This window comes from Lepus europaeus, chromosome 8 (genome assembly GCF_033115175.1).
Source record: "Lepus europaeus isolate LE1 chromosome 8, mLepTim1.pri, whole genome shotgun sequence".
NCBI classification, from domain to species: Eukaryota; Metazoa; Chordata; class Mammalia; order Lagomorpha; family Leporidae; genus Lepus; species Lepus europaeus.
The window spans coordinates 18566296-18583570 of NC_084834.1; the positions used below are offsets into that span (position 1 = coordinate 18566296).

Here is a 17275-nt window from a genome sequence, read left to right on the forward strand (position 1 = left end):
TATATGGTTTGAGACTCCTGTGATCTTTTGCTGTGAGGTTTCCTTCCTTTACCTTCTTTCATATTGGTGACCATGTTTCTGTGTTTCTGTATGTAAGACATCTTTAAGCATCTTTTTCAGGGCTGGACGAGTGGCGACAAATTCTTTCAATTTCTGTTTGCTGTGAAAGGTCTTTATTTCACCTTCATTCACAAATGAGAGCTTTGCAGGATATAATATTCTGGGCTGGCAGTTTTTCTCTCTTAGTACCTGGGCTATATCTCGCCATTCCCTTCTAGCTTGTAGGGTTTCTGATGAGAAGTCTGCTGTGAGTCTAATTGGAGATCCTCTAAGAGTAATCTGACGTTTCTCTCTTGCACATTTTAGGATCTTTTCTTTATGTTTCACTGTGGTGAGTTTGATTACGACGTATCATGGTGAGGGTCTCTTTTGATCATGTTTATTAGGGGTTCTATGAGCTTCCTGTACTAGGATGTCTCTGTCCTTCTCCAAACCTGGGAAATTTTCTGCTAGTATCTCACTAAAAAGGCCTTCTAATCCTTTCTCCCTCTCCATGCCTTCAGGAACTCCTAGAACCCGAATGTTGGGTTTTTTAATAGTATCCTGTAGATTCCTGACAGTATTTTTTAGATTTCTGATTTCTTCTTCTTTTCTTGGTTTGACTGTTTCCTTTCCTGTTCTCTGTCTTCTAATTCCGATATTCTCTCTTCTGCTTCACCCATTCTGTTTTTAAGGCTTTCTAATGTGTTTGTCATGTGGTCTATTGAGTTCTTTATTTCATTGTGGTTTTTTGTCACTATCACAGTTTCGTGTTCTACTAGTTGTTTCATTTCATTTTGATTCCTCCTTAATATTTCATTTTCACGAGAGAGATTTTCTATCTTGTCCATTAAGGATTTCTGTAGTTCAAGAATTTGTTTTTGAGAACTTCTTAATGTTCTTATCAGTTTTTTGAGATCCGCTTCTTGCATTTCCTCTATCTCTTCATCTTCATAATCTTGCATTGGGGTGTCTTGTTCATTTGGAGGCATCATAGTGTCTTCCTTGCTCTTGTTACCTCGGCTTCTACGTTTGTTGTTTGGCATGTTGGAGATAATTTATGTTTTTTTTTTTTGCTGTGGTTTTTTTTCTCGTTATACTATGCCTCTAAGTGGGCTGTCTGCTTTGATGGATCCTTAGAGGCTGTGATGGGTGTTTCCAGAGAGCTATGCTTGATTCTTCAGGTTTAAGGCTGTGCAAAAAGCGACTCACCCAGATTGTTCACTCCCTTGCTCCTTGCTGGATTGTTCTCTCTCTCTCTCTTTTTTTTTTTTCACTCAGTTGGGAAGTAATTCGGCACCGGTGAGTGGAATTGAGGGTAGTTGAAATCTGGCCTCTGTGAGTATTCATTTGATCTACCCCTGGGACCACACAAAGAGTTTATGCAGCCCTCAATGTGTTCTCAAGTTTCACCAAAGTTCCAAAGTTACTGAGTTTGTGGCGGCGCTTTAGATATGTAAAATGGCACCTGCTCTTTGTTTTGCTCAGTGAGTGAATAGAGAGGCCTCTGCTTTTCCCCCCAATGTCTCGGGTTTCTGACGCCTTTGTCTTACCTCCCGTTTGTTCGCACGCTGGCGAGATTCTGTGGCTCGTCTCCCGCGGTTGGGTTTCCACGTGGTGGGCTCCCTGTAGGTCCTCTGTGTCACATCCACTAGATCCGGAAGCGTTTCCTCTGCAGTTTTTTTTCTTGAATCGTTTCCTGAGGCTACAGTAATTCCACTTTTATGAAACTTTATTTTCCCCAACTATGGCGCACGTCCTCACTATCCGCCATCTTATACAATATCCGCCCCCTATACAATTTATGACTTACAAATATTTCCTTTTAGTCTGTGTGTTGTCTCTTTGCTCTGCTGTTTCCTTTGCATTGCAGAAATATTTTTTTTAATTTGCTGTGATACCATTTTGTATATTTTATTTATTTTTAAATATTTATTTATTTATTTGAAAGTCAGAGTTACACAGAGAGAGAAGGAGAGGCAGAGAGAGAGAGAGGTCTTCCATTCACTGGCTCACTCCCCAGTTGGCCATAATGACTAGCCTGCGCCTATCTGAAGCCAGGAGCCAGGAGCTTCTTCCAGGTCTCCCATGTTAGTGCAGGAGCCCTTGGGACATCTTCTACTGCTTTTCAAGGCCATAGCAGAGAGCTGGATCAGAAGTGGAGCAGCCGGGACTCAAATCAGCACCCATAAGGGATACCGGCACTGTAGGCAATGGCTTTACCTGCTACACCACAGCGCTGGCCCCTAAGTTGGTTCTTATATAAGAAGCCAGATAGGACTGCAATTCAGTCTTTGGATGTGCATGCTGAATTTCTCATCACCATATATTGAAGAAAAAGTCCTTATCCATTGGGTTCTTGGCACCTTTTAAAAATTAATTAACCATAAATACATGGACTTATTTCTGAGCTGGTTGTTCTCATTCATTAGCTTATGTGTCAGGTTTTCTGCCAATAATATTCTGTTTTGATTACTATAGCTTTGGGCCATCTTTGTTGATTTCCCAGGTGAATTAGCAGGGAGCTGGATGGGAAGAGGAGCAGCCAGAACTTGAACTGCTGCCCATATGGGATGCCAGTGTTGCAGGTGATGACTTACCCTGCCATGCCATGATGCCGGCCCCTCTATTAGTGGCTTTGTAAGAAGAGGGAATCTGAGATAGCCCCCTCCTCTGTTTCCTTGTCATGCAATGCCCTTCACCGTGTTCACCACAAATAGCCCCGGCCCGGATGCCAGCATTTATGCTCCAACTTCCAGGCCTCCAGGACCACAAGCAATCTCTGTTCTTTATCAATTTCCCAGCTTCAGCTATTCTGTTATAGTAGCAGAAAATGAGTGATGATAGTATGTTTTGCGATTCTTTAGGAATTCTCACCTTTTTCTGTTTCTGTGAAGAATGGTGATCTCCTCTGATCCTTTCTTTTTCTGTGTTGTTGTTATTGTGGTGTTTTCCAGAGTGGTTTGGAACCAAGAGTTGAAGAATGGGCCGGGACTACTGTCAGGGCAATTGTCCAATTTTATTAGTATCAAAGGGCTTTTATACTCACAGCATGCTTTCACCGGGGGTGGGTAGTACTAGGAAAACAAGATTAGTTCAAGGAAATATATTTTTTACAAAGGAGCTAATATTTGTGTTTCATATATTCTGAAGGAACAATTTGTATTAAAAAAGTAGCAAAAATATTTGCCTTCAAGGACAGATACAGCCTGCAGCTGCATAAGAAAGTGAGTTGCGATATCTGGCCAAGGAACATTATCAGATTAGCACATAACGCACGGTGACTTTTGACCCTGTTCTCTGAAGTATCCTTCAGGCTTCTCACGCACATCTCATATTCGACCCCGCCCGGTCTCCACAGTTTATAATGCTCCCTCTTCCATTACTCGTTATACTTTTTGAGTTTTAACTCTTATTTTTTACAGTTTTGCCAATTCTGTTCTATCCTTTCAAAAAACCAACTCTTAGTGTCATTGATCTTTTTCGAGTCTATGTTGCTTATTTGTTCTCTCGTCTCTGATTTTTCCCTCTGTTAATACTGGGGCTTAGTTCTCTCTCTCTCTCTCTCTCTCTCTCTCTCTCTCTCTCTCTCTCTCTTTTTTGCTCTTTAAGATGTTGTGTTAAGTTCTTTGTGTAAAACTTTTTTCAATGTAGGTTTTTATTTTTTTTTTTGTTCTAAGCTTCCCTTTTAGAACTGCTCTTGATGCATCCTCTAAGTCTTGATGTTGTGTTTCCATTTTTATTTGTTTCTTGGCATTTTCCATTTTAATTTCTTCTTTGACCCAGTGTTTTTTCAGAACATATTGTTTAATTTTCAATTTAAAAAAAATTCCCTTATTCATCTTCATTTCATTTAACTTTCATACCACTGTGGTTTAAATATAGGATAGAATTTTGATCTTAAAATTTTGTAAGACTTGCTTTTTTGTGGTCTAACATGATCCGGCTTGGAGAATGCTCACATGTACCTGAGAACAATGTGTGTGCATTGCTGTTGAGTAGAAAGTTCTGTTTTCTCTAAACATCCATCTTGGCTAAAGTATGGCTCAATTTGAAAGTTTTCTTATTGATTTTCTGTCTGGATCTTATGTATAAGGTTTAAAATGGGATATTGAAGTCCTCTATTGACTTGCATCTATTTTCCTTTGAGATCTCTTAATATTTGCTTTCTAAATTTAGATATGAAAATGTTGGGGCCATATTTTATAGTCTTTTTATGATTTGACCTCTTTACCATAATGTAATTATACTCTTAATCACTTTTTTATAGCTATTGATTAAATTCTGGTTTATCTTACAGGAGTGTAGCTGCCATTGTTCTTTTGTTGTTATCGTTTGTGTGAAATTTTCTTTTCCATTCTTTCCGTTTTAATCTAAGTATATCCTAGATGGTGGATTCTCTTGTAGGCAGAATATATTGGTATCTTGGGACTTCTCTTTTTTATTTTTAATTCATTTTTGTTTTAAAACAATTTAAGGGGGCCAGCGCTGTGGCATAGTAGGTTAAGCCTCTGCCTGTAGTGCTGAAATCCCATAGAGCTTCCAGTTCATGTCCTGGCTGCTCCTCTACCAATCCAGCTTTCTGCCTATGGCCTGAGAAAGCAATGGAAGATGGACAAGGTGCTTGGGCCTCTGCACTCACTTGGGAGACCCAGAAGAAACTCCTTGCTCCTGGGTTTGGATCAATCCAGCTCTTGACATTGTGACCATTTGGGGAGTGAACCAGCGGATGGAACACCTCCCTGTCTGTCTCTCCCTTTCTCTGTCTGTATCTATGCCTCTCAAATAAATACAAACCTATAAAAATATACAATTTTAAATGTGTCTTGATCAGAGAGTTTAATCTACTTACCTAGATTGCATTTTGCTAACTATTTTCATGTTATTTGGTAGGTCCTTTGTTCCTTTCTTCCTGTGTTTCTCTCTTCCATTCTGAAACCAGAATGGGGTTCTATAGTGGTATGCTTCAAATCTTTTGTCTGTCCATAGTAGGGTCTTGCTTCGTAGGCATCTTGATGCTTATGTAAGACATCTCATAGTAGTCTATATTTAGCTGATATAACTTAATTTTGAGTGTATATGAAAAGTCTACACACTTGCTCTCCCTTCACCCTTGTTTTATGTTTCATTGTCACAATTTTTAACTTTAAAAAATTTATATTGTTTAACAAATTATTGTACATTTTAAATTGTTTCTACTTTCAACCTTCAATCTAAAGATGTGATTGATTTGCTCACCTTCATAATGAAGCTGGTGTTTTAGATTTGGTGGTGAACTCGCTTTTATCTGGGACTTCAGTGTATTCATGTTTGTCATTAACAGCTTCTCCCTTAAGCTTGAGGAACTAGTGGTTGTGAACTCTCTCAATTTCTCTTTGAGAACCTTGTTTACCTCTTTATTTTTGAAAGAAAAATTACTTGGTAAAATATTATTGGTTGGCCATCCTCCTACCTCCACAATTTGGTTTTATTATGTCTTGCTGTGGGTCTCTTTGGATTCATTTTTGTTTGGTGTCTTTTGGGTGTCCTGGATCAGGATTTCTATTTTCTTCCCCAAGCTTGGGAATTCTTTGTTATTATTTTTGAACATGTTTTGTCCCTTTCTCTTGCTCTCCTTGTGGACCACTGATAATAAGCAGGTTGATTTTCAATTGATGATATTCTGTAAGTCTCAGGATTGTCTCTTTTTTTAGTACTCTTTTTTTTGATCCTCAGATTGAATGATTTCCTGTAACCTATTTTTGATCTAACTTACCTTTTTTTTTACTTTTATTTAATGAATATAAATTTCCAAAGTACAGTTTATGGATTACAATGGCTCCCCCCATAACTTCCCTCCCACCAACAAACCTCCCCTCTCCCACTCCCTCTCCCCTTCCATTCACATCAAGATTCATTTTCAATTCTCTTTATATACAGAAGATCAATTTAGTATATATTAAGTAAAGATTTTAACAGTTTGCACCCACATAGAAACACAAAGTGAAACATACTGTTTGAGTACTAGTTATAGCATTAAATCACAATGTATAGCACATTAAGGACAGAGATCCCACATGAGGAGCAAGTGCACAGTGACTCCTGTTGTTGACTCAACAAATTGACACTCTAGTTTATGGCACCAGTAACCACCCTAGGCTCCCGTCATGAGTTGCCAAGGCTATGGAAGCCTTCCGAGTTCGCTGACTGATCATATTTAGACAAGGTTATAGTCAAAGTGGAAGTTCTCTCCTCCCTTCAGAGAAAGGCACCTCCCTCTTTTTTTTTCTTAAGGGAAAGGGTTTATTGGGGAACACCCAACAGACAAGAGTGAAGGGATGACAAAGGGAAAGAGAGAGAAAGAGAGTATAAGAGAGAAACAGGAGAGGAGCTAAGAGAGAGGAGAGAGAAGAGAGATGAGAGGAGCCAAGAGAGGCCAAGAGAGCGCAGGAGAGAAGGGCCAAGAGAGAAGAACCAAGAGAGCAGGAGGGAAGAGCTGAGAGAGCACGTGTTTAGGAACAGGCCCTTTTAAAACTTTGCCTGAGGGTGGGCAGGGAAGCAGGAGCAGTGAATCACATTAGGATGGGGGGTGGAGCCTGGCTCAGGTAGCTGGGCCATGCAGCCACCTGGCTAAAACTGCCCCAGTTTCCTAACATTCCCCCCTTTTGTTTTTTATAAAGCAGGAGTTGTATGGGATTACATTAGTCCCAAAAGTGCAGGAGGGGTAGAGGGACGATGATCTATCTTTAGAGCTACTTCCTGCTGACATGGGGTGATGAGGTACTCTTTGCTGGCTTATCTTAATCTAGTCTCCTGTTGAACAACCCTATTACATTTTCAGTTCACTTATAGTATTTCGAATCCATGATTTCTACTTGGTACTTTTTAGTACCTTCTAGCTCTTTGTTGTTCTGTCTCTTTGGTGCTCTCCTGACTCTGATGAATATCTTTATGACTGTTATTTTGAATTCCCTGTCAGGTAAACCACTATGTCATTTGCATTGGGAACAGTTTCTGGGGATTCCACTTACTCTTTCATTGTGTGTGTGTGTGTGTGTGTGTATATATATATATATATATATATATAGTGTGTGTGTGTGTGTGTGTGTATTCCTTAATTTTTGTGACTCTCTGTGTTGACTTCTGCATGTTAAATCAGATAATTGCCTATCTCAGTATTGCCAACAGCAATTCTAGGTCTGTTGGAATTGTTGGGAGGAGTTTGTGCGTACCTTAGGCATCTCAACTATTAGAGCTTCCACCTGAAGGACTGCATCTTAAATCTCCTGGTTCTGGGAGTGGAGGGAATTAGACATGAACAAGTATCTCTAGACCACAAAGAAAAAGCATTGGTGTTACATGGGTGTGTTCCAGGGAGCTCTTCACCCAGAAGTGGTGTAGAAGAAGGGCTTTCCAAACTCCTGCAGCTCCCTGTCTATCACACATTCTTCCAAGGGTTGCTGGGGAGCCTGGCTTGTAATGAACTATGTCCTGTAGCTAAAGGGTGACAAACGATAGCCCACTGGCAGCTTCAGAAGCAGATCTGCACATTGTGAGTTCCCTTGTCTCATCCCAGGGATAACTACAGATCTATTAATTCTTCTTGGCAGGAGTTTGTCCACACATTGAGTCCCCAACGTTTACTGTTTTCACCCAAAGGTCAGCATCCTAACCTTTGTAACTCTGGGAGCAGAGCAAACTAAGCACATACAATATGTTCTTCCAGATCACAGAAAAAAGCAGCTTTATATGAATTGCAGAATTTTTTCCAGGGTCTTGAACTCACAGAAGCAATGCAGAGAAAGAGCTTCCAGAAACACTGCAGCGCCTTGTCTCCTTAGAAGGCGTTTAAGACAGAGCTCTTGTAGGGGCTATTTTAACCTTCTGGCTTCTAAGTAGCTTGCATCAGGTTGTTAAGGGACAGAAAAAAAGTAGCCCATGATACCAGGAGAAGCACACTGGTATTTTCTGAGCCTTCTCCCAGATCACCCCAGTGATAGCTCTAGGTCCATTAATCCTTAGAAGGAGTGCATCCATATATAAGGTGACCTAGGTTTTACATCTCCCATCCCAGGGTACTTTGTCCTAAACCTTCTAGATTTAGGAGACTAGAAAAACAGAAGATGTCTCTGTAGACCACAGATGTGGGGAGCCGGCCCCCACAACCTCTGTCTTCTGCCTGCCTGTAGACTGATGTGAAGTAAAACAACCAAACGTTCCCACCATTCCAATGTGCGCAAACAGAGAGGCTATCAAAAGGACAGTACATACCCTCAAGGACACTCTGTAAAACAGGGGGCTGCTGTATGTGATATGCCGTGGAAGCCTCGGTCTCTCTCTTCCTAACTGCCTCATTGACTGCTTGCTCCTACACTGTTCTTAGGGTGGACCGGTAGTCAACGACGGGTAAGCACTTGCAGGCTTCTCTAGCAACCTAAGACAGAGGGCTGGACATGCTTCCTGTATCCTTGATGATGGGTAAGCAGAGAAAGTGCTGCGGGGCACCTAAGACAGGCACGAGTCCACGCCATTCAGCGTTTAACGCGAGGGACTTGTGGGGGATGGATCCTCCCCCGCAGCCCTCTGGACAGTGTAGACACTGGTTAGCATAAACACCAGGCCATTCTTGTACAAATAAGAAGGGGGAGATGTCGGGGCTAGTGGCCCTGGCCCGACATGAGATGCAAAGGCTGAGGCTGTCCCTTATCTAATCCTGTTTCCTGTGCTTTTGTTTTGTAGGCACAAGATTTTTCATCCCACATTCCTGCAGGCAGGATGTGACTTCTGATGAAGGTTTATGATGTTCTTTGCTCTATCAGCAGAACTTGTACCCTGATCTTTGCTACCTTGTAAACTTGTTTCGTTCCTGCGCTATGCATGATTGCACACAATGAATGTTATCTGTATGGGGCCTGGGGTATATATCCTTGTGTTTCTTGGTGCTCATGGCTGAAGGCTGAAGAGTTTCCCCAGGGAGACGGCCTCCAGTCCCTCATCGCCGGGCCCCCTACTTTGACCTGGAACGCAATGAGGCAAAAAACGTGGTGATGAATTGACTGAGTGCTACGTCTCCGTGTGGTTTGTCGGGTGGCCTCCAACACACAGAAAAGAGTAGCAGTTTTGTATAGGCATGCAAGCACTTCCATGAGCTTAATTCTCTGGGAGGAGTTCAAAAATTTCAACTCTGTTTCTTCCTGGATGAGTTTTATGACATGCACTGAGCACCCCAACTTCTACAGCTACCAGTTGACTGACTGTACCCAAGGAATCTCCTAGCTTTGGAAGCAGAAGGGATTAGGAATGTGCAATTGTCCCTTGATGCAAAGCCAAGAGTTGGTTTTAAGAGGACATGTAGACTCTGACCTACAAGCAGTGCAGAAAAGAGACTGGAACACGCAGCCCTCTTTTCTTTCCAATGAGACTTATTACACATTCTTCTTGATGGTCTGTTTCTAAGAGATTGCATCTGGGAGTTAATGTGGTGTTAAACAGTAGCTCCTCGGCAGCTTGCGCCACAGCTTGGCACTTCCCTGGTCTTCCCTCCAGTTTGCCCCAGTTAAAAAAAAGGAATACTCATTCTTGCTGGAAGAGGTTTTTCCATGCACTGAGTGCCACAATTTCTATAGCACTTACCCAAGAGATGGTGTCCTTTTTGACATAATTCTGGGGATTGATGGGGGCTCTGCATGCTTAAGCAGGCCTAGATAACAAAGAGACAAGGAAGTGGGGTATGTGGTGAAATTATTCTCAGCTGCTATTCCTCCAGGAACAGAGGAGGCATCCTGCAGGTGAGTACAGGCATTTGTCACTGATTTTTTAACATGGGCTGAGTGGGAAATAAACACTCACACAAAGCTTTGCCATGAGGTATTCATTGGGCGTTTACTCCAGGTTCCACTGTAGATTTGCTGAGGTCTGGGTTTGTCCCCAAGGGCTCATGTGTTGGAAATTTGGTCTTTGGTGATGCTTGGCGGTTGTGAAGCCTTTAAGAGGTGAGACTTCTACAAGGTAATCAGGTTATTGAGGGAGCTGCTTTGGATGAGATTAGTACTGATGAGTTAGTTGTTCTCATAAGAGCGAGTGACTTAAAAGAGCAATTTTGATGTTTGAACATTCCTCTCATTTTCTGTCTTCCATGTGATTTCTCTTTTGCACAATACTCCCTCCATGATGCTGTCTGCCATGAAGTGACAGAGCCAAGGGTCTCTCCCCAGAGGCCAGATGGATGGGTGTAGGCAGCCCATAAACAAGTCATAGACAAGTCAAGGTCAGTCTTGGCTTGTGGAATTCCTGGGAGGAAAAGAAGTCACCTATTCTCATGCTTCAGGAGAATGATCAAACAAGAACACTCCGCCAAAATTAACTATGTTATGATTGTGCTGTAGAAAGCCTGATAACTTGCTTGCCTGTGTTGTTCACTTCTGTGTTGCCTTGAGCTGCAGCTGGTTATGTATAAAATATCGCTGAGATGCTGGAATAAACGAGCCTTGATCAGACTTTTGTCTTGGCTCCATTCTCTGTGCCCTTGTCCCTCTTTTCATTCCCACTCCCTCCTTCAGGTTCCGTTCGACAGGTGCGGCTGGCCCGCATCAGGTGGCGCCCTAACAGGGACCTGAATACGAGGGACAGAAGTGAGGAACCCCGCCAGAAAGGCTGCAGCGACAACACAATAATGAGAGGAAGACGGTAAGTACCCAATACCGCTTGCCTCTGGATAGGTGTGAAAGGGGCAATTATGGGACAAGCACAAGGTAAGCAGGCCGTGATAAAGGCTATAAAGACTCCATTACAGATGCAGGGAATAGGGTTAAAAAAGGCGAACCATAGAACAGTTCATTAATGCTATAGGAATAGTCAGTCCTTGGTTCGCAGAAGGAGTCGTGGATGAGCAACATTGGGATTTGCTCGGAAAAGATTTAAATGCGCATTTAAAGAAACAAAGCAAGCCATGACAAAGGCTGTGAAAACTTTATTGCAGATGTAGAGAATAGGGTTAAAGAAACAAACCCATAGAGCAATTTATCAGTGCTGCTGAAAAAATTAGTCCTTGGTTTGTTGAAGAGGGTGTTGTGGATAAGAAACCTGGAAGTAAAAAATATAGATCAGTGTACACTGGACATCCCCCACCCTGCATTTGAATATTTCATTTGAAGTGAATGTTATCTGTTATAAAGTTAATATTACTATGTGAAATGAGGAATTGTGGTGACAAAGTGTCTGGACTACCCATTCTGTTTCTGTATTATGTGCTAACTCTACCCCTATTATTGATAGGAATGCTTGGACAGATTATGCTTGGTTTGCTTTACAAAATAATGTAAATCAAAATATGCTGCAAATAGTCAAGATTACACAAACCTGCAAAAATGTAATAATTACAGATAATAAGAGGCTAATTCCCTCAGATACGTTTCAATTTATCCTTAAAATACATTGAGTATTACTGTGTTTGATTGCTGGATGTATGCTTGTATGAAAAATTTGTATTGTATTCTTATGATGTGCTAATTATGTCTACCTCTCAATGCAACCCTAGGGCTAAATGTAAGGACAGATATTTGGGATGGAGAGGCTTGTATCTAGGTTTGGCTCTGGCAGACAAGTAACTTTGCTGCCGGATGACCTTCTCCTGCTCCTTGGGAGCCTGGCCAGTTCCCGAGGAGGGGGATAAAGGAATGTTTCTAATAAACAGGTGGGCATGCTTCATGTCTCGGCTCTCTGGCCAAGATCCGGGACCGGACGCACTGCTTGCCTAAAATCTCAGCAATGAGCCACCCTTGTCCTTGGGGGCTTTAAGAGGGAGCCGGAGCAAGCCTCTGCTGCTGCTGTTTCATTCCGGGGGAACACGCAGTCAAGCTGAACTTTAAACGTGCCCGTGATGATTACTGATGATGTTTAATTCTCAGTATGGATCCTTTTCCAGTGCTGTGTGAAGATTGCCTAGTGATGCCCACAATACTGTAAATTCTACCAAACATAAGTACAACACAGGCATGGATCAATTGGCTACTGTGACTGAGGTGTTCTGTGACAGTTCCTTTAATGAGGGATTAGCAAAACGGATTCACTTAAAAACAGGACATTCAGGACCTGCCGCTCTACAAGGTATGTCATTATAAAAATAATCAAGGAGAGCTATGCCCAAGAAATAAGGGTGCTATAAATGTGGGCAGTACAAAAAATTGTCCAAAAGTCAAAAATCAAAATAAGGCTCCTCCTGGGATTTGCCCCCGGTGCTAAAGGGGAAGGCATTGGGCCAAAAATGTCACTCCAAAACTGATAAAGAAGGTATTTCATTAAAAAACAGAGTTCAGGAAACTGGAAGTGGGGCCAGCCTCGGGCCCTCCCTACAGGGATCAGTGGACCGTCTTGCTATAGTATTATTAAAGCAATGGAGCCATGTTTATTGCAATATTTTGTTAATCTATGCTCCTTTACCATCTTTCCTCTAAATAATTTTAGTGTGCACTACAAGGCTTGCAGCGTATTTCTTGCGGATTAAACTAAAAGTAACTAAGTCTGTGCACAGCAGACAGCTGAAAAATAATTTGCTGTCACAAATTGGCAAAGTTAGCAGGATCTGCAAGTATACAAAGCAATGCCTTTCTTTAAAAAGAAAACTGAAGTTGCATGTGTAACCTGTAATGTTCCTGGCTGGAAAGACCCTCAGTTGGCCTCTTTGGCAAAGGAATGGGCTCTCTGCTCAGGATTGAGTGAGAATTGGGATGGCAAGTTACGGAGTGCACAGCCTCCAAAAGTTATTGAGGTTTGCAATTGGTGCCAGTAGAAAAGGGGAATGAACTATAGGCTTTGGGAAGGTGAGGATGGATTTTGTTATCTGCATACTGATGCATGTGCAAACAATTAAAAAAGCAGTACAGGATAAATGTAAATTGGGAAAAAGAAAATGCTGCCCTTTGGAGTCAAACCGCTAGATAGTGGTAAAAAAATTATATCAAGCCCCTGTACTGCTGCCAGGGCCAACTAAGGTTATTCAGTGTAAACAATACAGAATTCCAGGTGGACATAAGAAAATATCTAAAACAGTAAAAAATTATATTAATGCTGGAGTGATGATTTCCATAACCACTAAAAGGAATAATCCAATTTGGCCTGTTAAGAAATCAGATGAAACCTGGAGAATGACTGTGGATTACAGGAAATTGAACAAAGTTACTCTCCCATTGACTGCTGCAGTCCCAGATACCATCATTTTGATGTAAAAGGTCAGAAGTATAAAAGCGTGTTCTTGATAAGGAAAGTTAAAAGGAAAAGAGGTTTTTAAATAAAGGAAGGATAGGGTTTGTAAAAATTGTTTATCTTAATGGCTAGTTTATTCTATATTGGAAAAAAAAAGGTTTGAGTAAGTTACAGAAGGTGTGAGAAAGTTGCAAAATGTTATAGGAAGAAGACATTTTTGGTTATAAAACTATTAGTCTATTTTCTTTGACATAAAATCAAAATCTGATCCTCTGTTAAAGCAATGAGTTAAAGTAATCTATTATGTTCTCTTGATGTCTCTGTTAAATTCTAACTGTTTAAAACCAGCTGCAAAAAGAACAATGGTGAAATGGAGGGATCCTATCACCAATCCATAGAATGGACCTGATCCAGTAATAGAATGGGACGCGGGCTCTTAAGGGATGGGTTTTTCTATACAGCCAATATGCCTTTACATTGTTAGCCTCTGATAACTTCCCAAATTGCTCCCTGGGCCGTGTGGCCCCGATGCTGACATCTGTATTTACAGTGGCGGATAGAACGCGTCGGCGGCATGCTTCACCTGAAGACTGTAATGGCAACGTCGTCCTAATAGGAGAGGACACTGCCCTTGCCATGGCTGTACCAGTAGTAAGTGTTCCTGGACTGGCCTTTGGAAATAACCGTGGACTGTGAAGGCTTGCATGTTTAGTGACCAAAACAATTAATCTTACTGCTACTGGACTGTCCAATATAGCTGAAGAATTGGATCAAGTTCATTCAGGAGTGCTTTTAAACGGCGCAGCTATCGATTACTTGCTGTTAAAAGATCATATAAGCTGTAAATCTGTACCTGGGGGATGTTGTTTTAACATTACTAACAACGTGCCATATATATAGAGTCTGTCATTGATAAACTTAAGACTGAAATGCAACATATGTTTATTACTAACCCCCTAACATTTGGAGGGTTTCAATGGATTCATTTGTTATTAATGCTGGCTGGACCGTTACCGCTCTTCCTACTTTGTATGGGATGTTTTCCGTGTGTTCTGCATTTTATGCTGACTTCACTGCAGTCTGTATGGACTGACATTCATCGTTTAAAACTTCGTACTAAACCTCCTTTGTAATAAAAAATAATTGATATTTGGCTGTATGTTTCATCTCTCACCTAATGTTGGGCTGGAATGGTACTCAGAGACGGGTAAGACGCTCAGCATCCTGTACCAACCTAAGACAGGGCTCTAGGCCAAGCTGCCAGAGTTACCGATGACGGGTAAGGACAGAGATGACTGAGGGCAACCTAAGACAGAGGCCATTCTCAATTAAATAAAAAAGGGGGAGATGTAGGCAGCCCATAAACAAGTCATAGACAAGTCAAGGTCAGTCTTGGCTTGTGGAATTCCTGGGAGGAAAAGAAGTCACCTATTCTCATGCTTCAGGAGAATGATCAAACAAGAACACTCCGCCAAAATTAACTATGTTATGATTGTGCTGTAGAAAGCCTGATAACTTGCTTGCCTGTGTTGTTCACTTCTGTGTTGCCTTGAGCTGCAGCTGGTTATGTATAAAATATCGCTGAGATGCTGGAATAAACGAGCCTTGATCAGACTTTTGTCTTGGCTCCATTCTCTGTGCCCTTGTCCCTCTTTTCATTCCCACTCCCTCCTTCAGGTTCCGTTCGACAGGTGCGGCTGGCCCGCATCAGATGGGGCTGCTGCATCTCAGACTTTCAGCTTCAAAACTCTGAGCAAAGTAAATCTCTTTTCTTTATGCTCTACGTGCCTTCAGGTATTTTGTTTTAGTCACTGAAAAGGGACTAATACTGCAAAGCACACGTTGTCCCATTTTACCTATGAGGAGCCAGACCGTTTATCAAGCAATTCACCCAATGTCCACAACATTTGAATTCAGAATTACACCAAGAACTTCGTGTTCTTTCTTATGACAAACTGTGGAAGCAAATCAAAGACTGTAACTAATGGGCAAGAAAGAGGGTGAGAAGAAGCTTCTATTGCAGAGACGTCACCTAGCCCATAATACCCAAGCTCTTTCAAATAGCCAATAGTGCTGTAGTATACCTTTAAAAAAAAAAGAAGAATCGGCCATCATAGAAGCAGGCACCTTTCTCTGAAGGGAGGAGAGAATTTCCACTTTGACTATGGCCTTGTCTAAATAAGATTGGAGTTGGCGAACTCAAGAGGCTTCCATAGCCTTGGCAGCTCATGACAAGAGCCTCGGGTGATTACTGATGTCATAAATAAGAGTATTTTACACTTTATCTTCTGTGTGGGTGCAAACTGTTGAAATCTTTACTTAATATATGCTAAATTGATCTTCTGTATATAAATATAATTGAAAATGAATCTTGATGTGAATGGAATGGGAGAGGGAGCAGAAGTTGGGAGGGTTGCGGGTGTGAGGTGTAAGACCCCTGCTAAAAGTAAATATTAAAATAATATTATAGTAAAGGGTTAAAAAGTTTAGCTGCTGACAGTAGACATCCCTTAAAATAACTGTGTCTCCACCTGCCTGCAGAATAACCTTGGGAAACTGCCTTGTGAAACTGCTCTAACTGTCTCACGCGATAACACTTGCCGAAGTCCGAAAAAGAGTTGCAATAAGGTTCTGTGACCATTGTATAAACTTACCCCTTCCCTCGCTAAAATCGCAACAAGAGTTTGCCCTTCAAAATAGCTAATCACCAAACGCCCCGCATACATATGTTAATCAGGTGGCTATTGTCTTTAAAAACTGCTGCAACCCCTGCTCAGGGCTCTCTCACTCTCTCGACTGCCTGTGGTGCTGGGGAGCCCATTTGCGCAAACGCCTAATAAAAATCCTCTTGCTCTTGCATCTTCTGGTCTGGAGGTTGGGTTTTTGGGTGACCACCCAAGCGCATTGGATTCCCAGATTTGGGGTCCTTCAGAGGGAAGTTATGGGGGGGAAAAGCCATTGTAATCCATAAGCTGTACTTTGGAAATATATATTTACTAAATAAAAATTTATAAAAAGAAATTGAAGAAAAAAAAGAGTGTCAATAGTTAAATCAACAACAGGAGTCTCTGAGCACCTACTCCCCATGTAGGATCCTGTCCTTCCTGTGTTGTACTATGTGAATTAATGGTATAACTTGTACTCAAACAGTACTTAATACTTTGTGTTTCTGTGTGGGTGCAAACTGTTGACATCTTTACTTAGTATATACTAAGTTGATCTTCTTTATATAAAAATAATTGTAAAGAATCTTGATGAAGAATGGGATGGGATCATAGAAGGAGGTACCTTTCCCTGAAGGGAGGAAGGAATTTCCACTTTGATATGGCCTTGTCTAAATGAGGTCAGAGTTGATGAACTCAAGAGGCTTCCATAGCTTTGGCAGCTCATGACAAGAGCCTCGGATGATTACTGACATCATAAATAAGAGTGTCAGTTCTTAAATCAACAATGGGAGTCACTCTGCCCCTGCTCCCTGTGTGGGATCTCTGTCCTTAATATGTTGTACTATGAGAATTAACGGTAAAACTACTACTCGAACAGTACTCTATGTCTTGTGTGTCTGTGTGGGTGCAGTCTGTTGAAGTATTTACTTAGTATATACTAATTTTATCTTCTGTATATAAAGATAATTAAAAATCAATCTTGGGACTGGTGCCATGGCTCACTTGGTTAATCCTACGCATTCCATATGGGCGCCGGATTCTATTCCCAGTTGCTCCTCTTCCAGTCCAGCTCTCTGCTGTGGCCCTGGAAGGCAGTGGAGGATGGCCCAAGTTCTTGTGCACCTGCACCCATGTGGGAGACCAGGAAAAGCACCTGGCTCCTGGCTTTGGATCGGGGCAGCGCACCAGCCATGGCAGCCATTTGGAGGGTGAACCAATAGAAGGAAGACCTTTATCTGCCTCTCTCTCTCTCTCTCACTGTCTAACTCTGCCTAATAAAAAAAGAAAATGAATCTTGATGAAGAATGGGATGGGAGAGGGTGTGGATATGGGATACTTGTGGGTAGGAGGGAGGTTATGGGGGGAAAAGCCACTATAAACCCAAAGCAGTA

General features: G+C 41.7%; 1 protein-coding gene across 1 annotated transcript in view; it reads right to left on the reverse strand.

Moving 5' to 3' along the window:
* Nucleotides 1–17275, reverse strand: part of LOC133765873 (arylamine N-acetyltransferase 2-like) — a 79459-nt gene that overhangs the window by 35904 nt on the left and 26280 nt on the right. The gene's annotated exons all lie outside the window — the stretch shown is intronic.